This window comes from Bos taurus, chromosome 8, assembly GCF_002263795.3.
Source record: "Bos taurus isolate L1 Dominette 01449 registration number 42190680 breed Hereford chromosome 8, ARS-UCD2.0, whole genome shotgun sequence".
Taxonomy (NCBI): domain Eukaryota; kingdom Metazoa; phylum Chordata; class Mammalia; order Artiodactyla; family Bovidae; genus Bos; species Bos taurus.
Window position 1 is genome coordinate 21122449 of NC_037335.1, and position 13295 is coordinate 21135743.

Genomic DNA, 13295 nt, shown 5'->3' on the forward strand with positions numbered 1-13295 from the left:
AGACATTACTTCAAATAAGTGAATGTCTGGACTATATTTTCAATCAATGGTTGAAAAAATGAATTAATTATGAGGTAACATAAAGTGATATTCTTATTCATAGCATATAATGCATTTTTTTGTGTCATAGATTTGAAGACACACAATTTTAAAAATGGTGTCCAAAAATGCCAAAATCAAATGGCAGTGAAAAGTGGCCTTTTTATTTCACATATTAATGGATAATGGCATTATAAAATAATGTTTAGGATATGTTTGCCAGTTTGCAAAATATATTTTAAAAGAGCCAATTATTTGCCTACAAAGAAACATTAAACAATGTTTTCAAGGTATGTATTCTTGAAGCCAATACTCTTATATTCTGTTCTATCAAAGACTATGGTGGTTAAATTATATGTTTATCTTATATATTCCTCTCATAATGCCTACCTCTAAGACAGTAATATCCTCATATTAGATGAAGAGAAATAGCTTGGCAGAGTTTAAATGACCTACTCATGGTCATGCAGCAAGGTGCAGAACAACATACCTCCTCCAATGTCCTTACTTTTCCATATGCTTTCCCTTGATTCCCATATTTGTTCTTTTAATGAAAGGACAAGACAGGCAACAACGAAGTGGTAGATTTCTGATTAGAACTGCTAACTGTAAACCCTTCGACTTCTTTATTCTAAAATATTCTTTGAAACAATCAAAATGACAGAATGAGGAAAAGACCCTAATGCTGGGAAAGATTGAAGGCAGAAGGAGAAGGGAACAACAGAGGATCAGATGGCTGGATGGCATCATGGACTCAATGGATGTGAGTTTGAGCAAGCTCTGGGAGATGGTGAAGGACAGGAAAGCCTGGCGTGCTGTAGTCTGGGGCGTCACAAAGAGTCGGACACGACTGAGTGATTGAACAACAAAACAGTGAATATTCTCAGAAGTAAAGCAGTATCTCTTTAGAATTAAAAGTATCAGGCAATTAAGGAAAGGAAACAGAGCTGTCAGTTTAAGGAATTAAAGGGCTGTGCACCTACAATTAAAAGGCATCTAAATCTAAAATTAAAGGGCTATGCAGCGAACACCTACATGCACATAGATTACTCCTGTGTGCACGTAGATGTTAGAACATCAAGCAAAGTTTTTCAAATGAAAGAGGAAATCCTGACCCCGATGACTTTCTGAGATCTGCTGAGTAGAGAAGTGTTAAGTCTAGAGTTAAATAATAGCCAGTACAAAAGACTGAGAGTTCCTTTACTCTCCAAAATAGCTAATCTGACATTCTTAAACTATTCCTTTGGACACATGTTATGCACTTGTGCCCCAGCTTTGCAAACACAAGAATGGGGACCAGGATATTTTACAGATGTAGCCCTACTAAGATTGAATCAGGGAATTTCATGTGAGCTTGGACAAATATCCTCAGACTACCAATATTGATCAATATAGTCTTTTACGTTTAAACATAGCACTACAACAAAGAATCACCAAGTTTATGAGGAAATCAGCATCATGAAAAGGAGAGATAACCAATCACAAAAGGAGAAAAATTAACATATGGAATAAGAATATATCAAAGAAATAAAAGATAAATGCATGCAATTTAAATCCGTTGAGATTACAGAAAGATTGTCATATTGACAAAATTAAAAGTTACTATTATACAAACAATGAAGCAATTAGAGCATTGAAAATCAATGGGTTACATTTCAAAAGCAAATAGATGATAAACAAAAAAATTGGACAACACAATTCCAAAAGAAATTTATAAATGTAAAACTTTATGTACTTCACAAATATCATTCACTTTTGAGGGTAAGAAAAGAATGTTTTCCAACTTGCAAGATGGTCTTTTAGAAACAATTAATGACCTGATCCAAAGATTTTTTTTAAATTGAGATCAAAACTTATTAAGCTTTTAAAATACAAAAAGCAGAGATGAACAAAGAAGCCAGCAAAAATTAGAGTGGAATATATACAACATTTGAGATTGTGAGTATAAACCTTAAGACAATCAATAAAATTTACTCTATAAAAGTAGAAGCATACTGAAAATATAATAAAACCCAGAAATTAAAACTCCAGAAGGTTTCAACAAAATATGGAATATTGGAAGGAAATGGAGAAAATGACAGCTTGCAAAAAGTATTTTTATTTGGAAGGAAATGTTATAGTTGCTGATTAGTTCACCATATTGATAGAGAAATATGTTTAAATATTAAACAAATGTTTAATATAAATGCTACATAAATAATGCTGGAGTCACCATATTAGCACCGGATCACCGACCTCCAGTCTATTTTTAAAAATTACTTATTGCTATAAGCTCATTCTGACCAATGTATCTTCTATTTGGGTGAAAAAAAATGAGCTCACTATGTTATTTTTTTTTTTTTTAACATTTGAGATTTTAGCTTCAAACCTCTATTTAATTTTTACAATTACCTTAACATGTAATAGGAGGTCATTTTTCCCCCTTCTGTTTGTTTGTTGTGTTACATTTTCTACTAGATATACAGTTCTTTCTAAAATGCATTATTTAGTAATACTTAAATATCCTTTTTTTTTTGTATTTCTGAAAAAGATTTGCATTTTCTCTCTCACTATTAATGATAGTTTAGGTATTATTATTTCTATAAATGTATAAAACTCTAAGTAAATTTTTAATGACAGTAATCTGAAGACAAATTACTTATTTCTTAAATTCAATGTAACAAATAAGAAAGTTAAGGTCAATGCAATATCTGTTATTTAAATGCTACTTCTCATTGGGGAGCTTCCATAATTTTCATCTTTTACCTAGGGTTCTAAAATTTTCCTATGATATGTATAAAAGTGATTTTTACTTATCTGGCTTGGAACTTTTTGTACCCTTTCCAATTGAGGATTATGCCTTTTAAACAACACATTTTTTTTTTTCTTTTTCTTAATGTATCTTTTATTTTGGAGAAGGAAATGGCAACTCACTCCAGTACTCTTGCCTGGAAAATCCCATGGACTGAGAAGCCTGGTAGGCTACAGCCCATGGGATCGCAAAGATTCAGACATGACTGAGCAACTTCACTTTGACTTTCAGATGAAGATGAAAGAGGAGAGTGAAAGAGCTGGCTTAAAACTCAAACTCAACTCAAGAACATTTAAGTTCTATTCTCTTAGAAAATATCAATTTTATCATATAGCATTACCAATAATGATTGATAACTATTAAAAATACATTTTATGAGATTTATGTTGGGAGAGGAATAACCAATTGGTCTAATTCTTCTTGAAAGTGTAAATCACCTATACTTTCAACAAGCGGATATGTGTGCTCAAACTTTCTTCTGAAAAATACGATGGTTGACTTTTGTCCCCAATAACTTGAGCTGATGTGGCAAGCAGCCCAACTGTATGTACAAACATAGAAATTATAAATAATACAATTTTCAAAATAAATAAATTCCTTAAAATAAGGTGAAATTCTGAGAGCTAAAAACATAGAGTCAAATCAAAAGCAGTTCATCAGAAAATGAGAGCAGATAATGCCAGGGGCCCTCAGGGGTTTTAGACTTAGATTACTAGATAAGATGTTAGGACTAGAGAAAATATATGTGTAAAGAATACAGTCTGTTATAAGTGGTAGCATTTAAGTTTTTATATAGTCTAAATTGAGCTTCTTAAATGGAGAAGGCAATGGCAACCCACTCCAGTACTCTTACCTGGAAAATCCCATGGACAGAGGAGCCTGGTAGGCTGCAGTCCATGGGGTCGCTAAGAGTCGGACATGGCTGAGCGACTTCACTTTCACTTTTTACTTTAATGCATTGGAGAAGGAAATGGCAACCCACTCCAGTGTTCTTGCCTGGAGAATCCCAGGGATGGGGGAGCCTGGTAGGCTGCCGTCTATGGGGTCGCACAGAGTCCGACACGACTGAAGCGACTTAGCAGCAGCAGCAGCATGGACCCTAGATCACTAGAAAGCAAATGACCTGAAAGGAATCCCTAATATAAAATTTACAGCTCCAAAAAAATCACCTCTGAGGAATCAAGTGGAACCTATAATATGTAGAAGGAGTTAGAATGTTAAAAAGTAAAATGCAGGAGAAGTTGGGGTCATCGATTCCTCCAGAGTCAAGGCAAACAAAGAAAGTGCATTTTTAATTTCTGGGCAATATACACATGTATTAAAAGAAAAATAAAGATAACCTCACAATAACAATATTAAAGTTTACACAGGAAAATCAATCAATGGCTGAAAGTTTCAGTAAATACAACAAACAAAAAATTAGTATCCCAGGAATAGAACATCAGAAAGTTCTGAAAAAAAGAAATCTAAAGTTCAAAGTGATCTTGATAGCTAATGATCTAAAGCTATCAGTGTTTTATATTGTTCAGTATTCAATAATTATAAATCTTCCCTTGTGACAAAATTAAATTTTGCTTTGATCTATAAAAATAAAGTAAAATTTCACAGTTGTTACTTCTTAGAATAATATACAAATAAGACCAAGATATTGTTAAAGTGGTCATACTACCCAAAGAAATCTACATACTTAATGCAACCCCTATCAAGTTACATGTGATTTTTTTCACAGAACTATTATAGAACAAATAATCCTGAAATTTATATGGAACAACAAAAGATCAACAGTTGTCAAAGCCACTGTGAGGAAAAGAACAAAGCTGGAGGTATAAACCTCCTGGGCTTTAGCTAACACTACAAAGCTACAGTAATCAGAACAACATAGTATTGGCACAAAAACAGACATAAAGATCAACAGAACAGAACAGAGAGCCCAGAAACAAACCTATACACCCACAATCAATTAATCTTCAACAAAGGAGGCAAGAATATGCAACAGTATCTTCAGCAAATGGTATTGTCAAAGCTGGAGAGTCTCATGTAAATCAATGATGTTAGAAAATTCCCTCACACCATAAACAAAAATAAACTCAAATGGTTTAAAGACCTAAATATAAAACATGACACTGTAGAAACTCCTAAAAGAGAACATAGGCAGAACATTCTTTAACATAAGTTGGAGCAATATTTTCTTGGATTAGTTTCCTAAATCAAAAGAAATAGAAGAAAAACACTTAATTACACTTAAAAGTGTTTGCACAGCAAAGGAAACCATAAACAAGACAAAAAGACAACCTACAGAGTGGGGAAAAATGTGCAAATGGTGTGACTAAACAGGATTAACTTCCAGGACCAGCTAGTAGAACTCAATATTGCAAAAACAAATAATCCAATCAGTAAATGGGCAGAAGACCTAAATAGACATTTGTCAAAGATATACAGATGTCCAACAGGCCCATGAAAAGATGCTCAACATTATTAACTATTACAGAAACACAAAACTACAATGAGGTATCACCTCATACCAGTCAGAATGGCCATCATCAAAATGTCTGCACATAATAAATGCTGGAGATGGTGTGCAGAAAAGGAAACCTTCATACCCTGTTGGTAGGACTGTAAACTGGTGCAACCACTATGGAGAACAGTATGGAAGTTTCTTAAAAAACTAAAAATAAGGTTACCATATGATCCAGCAATCCCAGGTCTCAGCATATATCCAGGAAAGGCAAAAACTCTAATTTGAAAAGATGCATGTACCTCAATGGCAGCACTATTTACCGTAGCTGAGACATGGAAGCAACCTGTGTCTATCAACAGATGAGTGGATAAAGAATATGTGGTGTCTCACACACACACACACACACACACACACACACACACAATGGAATATTACTCATATACAAGAAAGAAATATTGCCAGTTGGAAATAAGTCAGATAAAGACAAATATATGACACTCATATGTGGAATCTAAAAAATAATAGAAATTAATTTATTTACAAGACAGACTTAGACACACAGAAAACTAATGGTTCAGTTCAGTGGCTCAGTCATGTCTGACTCTTTGTGACTCCATGAATTGCAGCACGCCAGCCCTCCCAGTCCAACACCAACTCCCAGAGCCTACCTAAACTCTTGTCCATCACATCAGTGATGCCATCCAACTATCTCATCCTCTGTCATCCCCTTCTTCTCCTGCCATAAATCTTTCTCAGCATCAGGGTTTTTTCAAATGAGTCAGCTCTTCATATCAGGTGCCCAAAGACCTGGAGTTTCAGCTTCAACAGCAGTCCTTCCAGTGAACACCCAGGACTGATCTCCTTTAGGATGGACTGGTTGGATCTCTTTGGTTACCAAAGGGAAAGGTAGGTAGGAGGGAAAATTAGGAGTATGGGAAAAACAGATACATACTATTTTATATAAAATAGATAAGCAACAAGTATTTATAATAACGTGTAATGGAAAATAATCAGAAAATATGTATATATAAATAAATAACTGAATCACTTTGCTGTATACCTGAAACTAAAAAATATTATAAATTAATTATACTTCAATATAAAATTTAAAAAAACATTTAAAATCAGTGTGAAGATGTGATTTAAATATTTGTAACAAATTTTCTTAGGCTAAGTAAAGTAGGAAATTAATAAAGGTTATCTTCATGCTTTTTGTTGCAAGGAAATCAAAACAGTTTTTACCCTGAAAATAATAATATAATATTCCCACCATCCACTTTACTAATATACACAAATGGGTAGATTAAATTATTTGACCACGAGTAGTAAATCTAAAAATTTCTCTGCCGCTGCTGCTGCTGCTGCTGCTAAGTCGCTTCAGTCGTGTCCGACTCTCTGCGACCCCATAGAAGGCAGCCCACCAGGCTCCACCATCCCTGGGATTCTCCAGGCAAGAACACTGGAGTGGGTTGCCATTTCCTTCTCCAATGCATGAAAGTGGAAAGTGAAAATTGAAAGTGAAGTTGCTCAGTCGCCACCCCATGGACTGCAGCCTACCAGGCTCCTCTGTCCATGGGATTTTCCAGGCAAGAGTACTGGAGTGGGGTGCCACTAGAATCTGTAAATTTGTCACATTTCATGAAACTCCATCAGGTTTTTACAAAGCAAGGATTTTTCTCAAATATCTAATCACATTCTGTTTTTCTATTTGGTATGAATAGAAAGAAGAGATAAGAAAGCCTTCCTCAGTGATCAATGCAAAGAAATAGAGGAAAATAACAGAATGGTAAAGACTAGAGATCTCTTCAAGAAAATTAGAGACACCAAGGGAACATTTCATGCAAAGATGGGCTCGATAAAGGACAGAAATGGTATGGACCTAACAGAAACAGAAGATATTAAGAAAAGGTGGCAAGAATACACAAAAGAACTGTACAAAATAGATCTTCATGACCAAGATAATCACGATGGTGTGCTCACTCAACTAGAGCCAGACATCCTGGAATGTGAAGTCAAGTGGGCCTTAGAAAGCATCACTACAAACAAAGCTAGTGCAGGTGATGGAATTCCAGTTGAGCTACTTCAAATCCTGAAAGATGATGCTGTGAAAATGCTGCACTCAATATGCCAGCAAATTTGGAAAACTCAGCAGTGGCTACAGGACTGGAAAAGGTCAGTTTTCATTCCAATCCCAAAGAAAGGCAATGCCAAGGAATGCTCAAACTACCGCACAATTGCACTCATCTCACACGCTAGTAAAGTAATGCTCAAAATTCTCCAAGCCAGGCTTCAGCAATATGTGAACCGTGAACTTCCAGATGTTTAAGTTGGTTTTAGAAAAGGCAGAGGAACCAGAGATCAAATTGCCAACATCCGCTGGATCATGGGAAAAGCAAGAGAGTTCCAGAAAAACATCTATTTCTGCTGTATTGACTATGCCAAAGCCTTTGACTGTGTGGGTCACAATAAACTGTGGAAAATTCTGAAAGAGATGGGAATACCAGACCACCTGACCTACCTCTTGAGAAACCTGTATCCAGGTCAGGAAGCAACAGTTAGAACTGGACACAGAACAACAGACTGGTTACAAATAGGAAAATGAGTACGTCAAGGCTGTATATTGTCATCCTGCTTATTTAACTTATATGCAGCGTACATCATGAGAAATGCTGGGCTGGAAGAAGCACAAGCTGGAATCAAGATTGCCGGGAGAAATATCAATAACCTCAGATATGCAGATGACACCACCCTTATGGCAGAAAGTGAAGAGGAACTAAAAAGCTTTTTGATGAAAGTGAAAGTGGAGAGTGAAAAAGTTGGCTTAAAGCTCAACATTCAGAAAACAAAGATCATGGCATCTGGTCCCATCACTTCATGGGAAATAGATGGGGAAATAGTGAAAACAGTGTCAGACTTTATTTTTTTGGGCTCCCAAATCACTGCAGTTGGTGACTGCAGTCATGAAATTAAAAGATGCTTACTCCTTGGAAGGAAAGTTATGACCAAACTAGATAGCATATTGAAAAGCAGAGACGTTACTTTGCCAACAAAGGTCTGTCTAGTCAAGGCTATGGTTTTTCCAGTGGTCATGTATGGATGTGAGAGTTGGACTGTGAAGAAAGCTGAGCGCCAAAGAATTGATACTTTTGGACTCTGGTGTTGGAGAAGACTCTTGAGAGTCCCTTGGACTGCAAGGAAATCCAGCGAGTCCATTCTGAAGCAGATCAGCCCTGGGATTTCTTTGGCGGGACTGATGCTGAAGCTGAAACTCCAGTACTTTGGCCACCTCATGCAAAGATTTGACTCATTGGAAAAGACTCTGATGCTGGGAGGGATTGGGGGCAGGAGGAAAAGGGGACGACAGGGATGAGATGGCTGGATGGTATCATGGACTCGATGGACGTGAGTTTGAGTGAACTCCAGGAGTTGGTGATGGACAGGGAGGCCTGGCATGCTGCGATTCATGGGGTCACAAAGAGTCGGACACAACTGAGCGACTGAACTGAACTGAAATGATGTCATATTTTTATATATATGTGTATAAGTTTAAAACATTTAACAATAAATCAAATGAATGTATGAATAAAGCTGCTTATATAACATTAGAAGGTACTTAATGGGAAGTCAATTTGTAATGTATTCAAATAAAATTCTATTTTCTGCCAATAAATTAGTTAAAACATAGATTCATGAACAAGATATTTCTATATTTTTCATAAAATGAATGAAGCAAGAATGAATTTGGTTGATTGAAATAGCTAAAATATTCAAATCAGAAACGGTCACATTTAGAAGATAGCTGGCTAAGTGCCTCTTTTTTTCTAAAATCAAGATAAACAGTAAAGACACATTTTCTCATGATCCAGTACACACACTGACAAACACACACATAGGATTGAAAACTAAGTTTTATAATATTTTACTTAATCTTATATATATATATAAAATGACCTATAAAAATCTTTATTCTGTTTCATTTCATAAATCCTTAAATGCTGATTGTAATCACCTGATTGGTTGTATGATCTAATAACAGGCTGTAAAAATCCATTTTGAAAATCATTAATAAATTAACCTCTTAATTTTACAGACAGGGGAGAAAAATCTTTTGACAAATAAACTCACTCTTTGGAGCACTAATGCCAGAATTTGGAAAAATCCATTTTAAAATTTATTCTCTTTATCTTTCTCATAATATATTATCCTGCTCTGTTTGAGAATGTAACCATAATAAGAATATATATAATTCAATTTAATCATGTGCAAAAATTTCATAATACATTTCTGAAATATAAGGGCCTGACTCTCTTGGAATTTAATAGCCTAGAACTGCATTTTGTGGAAAAGTTAAGTCTTTTTCATTTTGAACTCTAGCCACTCATTTCAGAACAGAGGTGAAGTCACGGAATGTTACTTTCCAGAAAGGCTGCAAGATCACAAGTCAGGCCATTTGCTTCTTGCAGCTTAAGATTGGTGTGCCTTTGACTCACTCCCACCTCTGAGGCAAGACAAGCTTATTTCTGACAAACTAAATGGACTTACTCATTATTGCATAAAACATTTATTGAATTCTTACCTGTGTTAAGCCAAGAACTACAAATACAGTAATGACCAAGACATGGGACCTACCCTACAATATAGTTCATTGAATTTTGGTACAAATCTTGAATTTCTTAGGTCAGGTTCCCTGTAGAAAATGTTTCCCAAGTTCCATTCTGCTCCAAATGATTCTCTCCTGTGGCCCACTCCCCTGGTGTGACAGTTTGTCTATGTGTTGGCTACTCTCCAGGATTTACTTGGAGATAAAGGATTATGATTATGACTGTGATTTCATAAAGGGATTGGGAATGCTTTATGTGGAAGGTATACATATCTATTTCATAAAGGAATTGGGAATGTTTTATATGAAAAGAAAATACCGTTCCTATGACTGAGTGTATTGTAGTGAAAGCAGGATTGTGAAGGTGGTTTTTATGTCTACTTTCTCCTAGATTACTCTTAAGGAATTTGAAATCAGATGATTCATTTTTTAAGGGAGTACAGAAATCAACAGAGGATGGCTGATAAATTCTGTGCAGGTGTCTTTGTAAAGAAAATGCTTCAATATGCCTCAGGGCATGGACAATCTCCATTACTACTCCTATTCCAAAATGATTTTTATACTTGAAAATAACAGAGAAGGATGACAGAGGAATTTATCAGAAATAGATAAAATTAGCAATGGGGATGCTACTGAAGAAAAAATATTGAGCCTGTCACGTAAAGAGTAAAATAAAGTGATAAAATAAAACTTAAGAATACATAAGAATATAGTGGTACAGATACAGTAGGGAATATAAATTGAGAAAGAAGATAAAATGATAAAAAACGACAGAAATAAAAACTATACATAGGTTGATATCACCTAAGATAAAAAGCAAAATAAAAATGAATGAATAAAAAGCAAAATTACAATGGGAAAAGTTGTTTAAAAGTTATATAACCAAACCAGCTAATTGAACAAATTAAAAGAGAATGGATAGGAGGACAAATACAGATGCAAAAGAGGACCCTAGGTTTTTACAAGATTAAGGTCCAATAGCAGTCATGTAATTGTCTTCCAAACCTGATGACTCCTGATACACTTCTGCTAAGAAGAATCTAACAAATTAAATTCAACTTGTTTAATTCATTTAAGTTCTTTCTTTCCTTTTCTAATAATAAAATATTTCAAAGAGAAATAGTTTCAACTTTCCTCATAAATATAAAATCAATCCTGAATATTCATTGGAGGGACTGATGCTGAAGCTGAAGTTCCAATAATCTGGCCACCTGATGTGAAGAAATGACTTACTGGAAAAGACCCTGATGTTCAGAAAGATTGAACGCGATAGGACGAGATGGTTGGGTGGCCTCACCGACTCAATGGACAAGGGGCTTGAGCAAGCTCTGGAAAATGGTGAGGAACAGAGAAGTCTGGCGTGCTGCAGTCCATGGGGTCGCAGAGAGTCAGACAAGACTGAGCAACTGAACAATATAATGCGTTCCAAATAAAAGTGTGAAATACCAGCAAATTTTTTCTACTGATATGTCAGAAATAACTATTATCCATATTTGCTTCAGATCTATATTTTAAAACAATATAAAACATTAGAGCTGAGGCAAGAGGTCTGCATAAGAAATATCATTTGCCTTGCTTAAACTTTAGAAAAAACCCACTATTTTAGAGTGGTTATATAATTCATTACAATCTATACTTTCAATTTTACTATAGTTGCTGCTGCTGCTGCTGCTAAGTCGCTTCAGTTGTGTCCGACTCTGTGCGACCCCATAGACAACAGCCCACTAGGCTCCTCTGTCCCTGGGATTCTCCAGGCAAGAACACTGCAAGACATTAATAACATGTAATACTGGGATTTGTTGTGATAGTTTTTAAAATATATATACAAATGTAACTGTGCTATTATTTTGTAACTTGAAACACAATTTTATAACATATACATTGCTTATATATCTAGGACATTCACTTTAACCGGAGCCTTCTATCTTGATATCTGAGCATGTTTTTGTATTCAATGTAATTGTATTAAATGAATTTGTATTCAATGAAATTGTATTCACTAATTTCCCTCTTTAAATCATTTACATTATGTATATGAGATAATATATAATATATTACATATACATACATATATACATATACATTCATAAGTATATACATAAAAATGCAATTAACTTTTTTTTGTATTTTCTCTTTCTCATTAATACATTCTTTTGATACACATGGAATTGATGGATCATAAAGAACTTACCGCTTCCTTTTAGTAGATATAACCAAATATTTATAAAAAAATGCACACCAATTTACACACTCCTACTAACAATGTGAATGCTCCCAGTTCCTCACATCTTCATTGATATTTAATATTACCAGTGCTTTTTCTTTATGCCAATATGCTAGATCTGACAAAGTAAATTATGTTTTTAACATGAACTTTTCCTAATTTTTAGCAAGGCTGAGCATCTTTTCATATGTTTATGATCATTTAGAGTTCCTTCTTTGTGAATTGAGGGTTCAAACATTTTACCCACCTTAAAAATTGGGTTGCTTGCTTTTTCTTACTGATTTGCACACATTTCTTGTATAGTCTAAGTAATAATCTCTTCTTAATTAAAAGCATTACACTTATCTTGCCTATCTTTTGTCAGTACGTGGCTAGTCTTTTACATTTTTGTGACTCTATATGTATATATTCTGATATACATAATTTTGTAATCAAATATTTAAAATAGATTTAAAAATATGTAATTGTTATAAATGGCGGTACTGGTGACCTCCTGAGGACTTATGCTAGGAGTATTGTATTCCGTGTTCCTGACTTCGAGGCAGGCCACTGTCGACGCACGCCTCTGCCAGAGGTTCCTGGACACTTGCAGGAAGTCTGGCTCAGTCTCTTGTGGGGTCACTGCTCCTTTCTCCTGGGTCCAGGTGCACATTTCCTCAGTCCTGTGGAAGTTCTGTAATAAAACCACACTGGCCTTCAAAGTCAAATTCCCTGGGGGTTCTCAGTCCCTTTGCCAGATCCCCAGGTTGGGAAATCTGTTGTTAGCTCTAGAACTTTTGCAACAGTGCAAGAACTTCTTTGGTATAACTGTTCTCCAGTTTGCGGTTTGTCTGCTTGGTGGCTCTATGGTGGGGCTCACACAGCAAGCCTCTCAGATCCGCTGCAGCAGGAGCCCCTGTCTCCATGGCAGGCCCCTGCTGACTTGTGCCTCCACAGGAGATAGGTAGGTCTGGCTCAGTCTCTTGTGGGGTCCCTGGGTCCTGGTGCCCACAAGGTTTTGTTTGAGCCCTATGAGTGTCTCTGGTGGGTATGGAGTTTGTTTCTAAATGTGATTTCACTGTTCCTACCATCTTGTTGGGGCTCCTCTTTTGCCCTTAGACATGGGGTATCTTTTTTTGGTGAGATCCAACATTCTCCTGTCAATGACTGTTCAGCAGTTAGTTGCAACTTTGGAGTTCTCAGG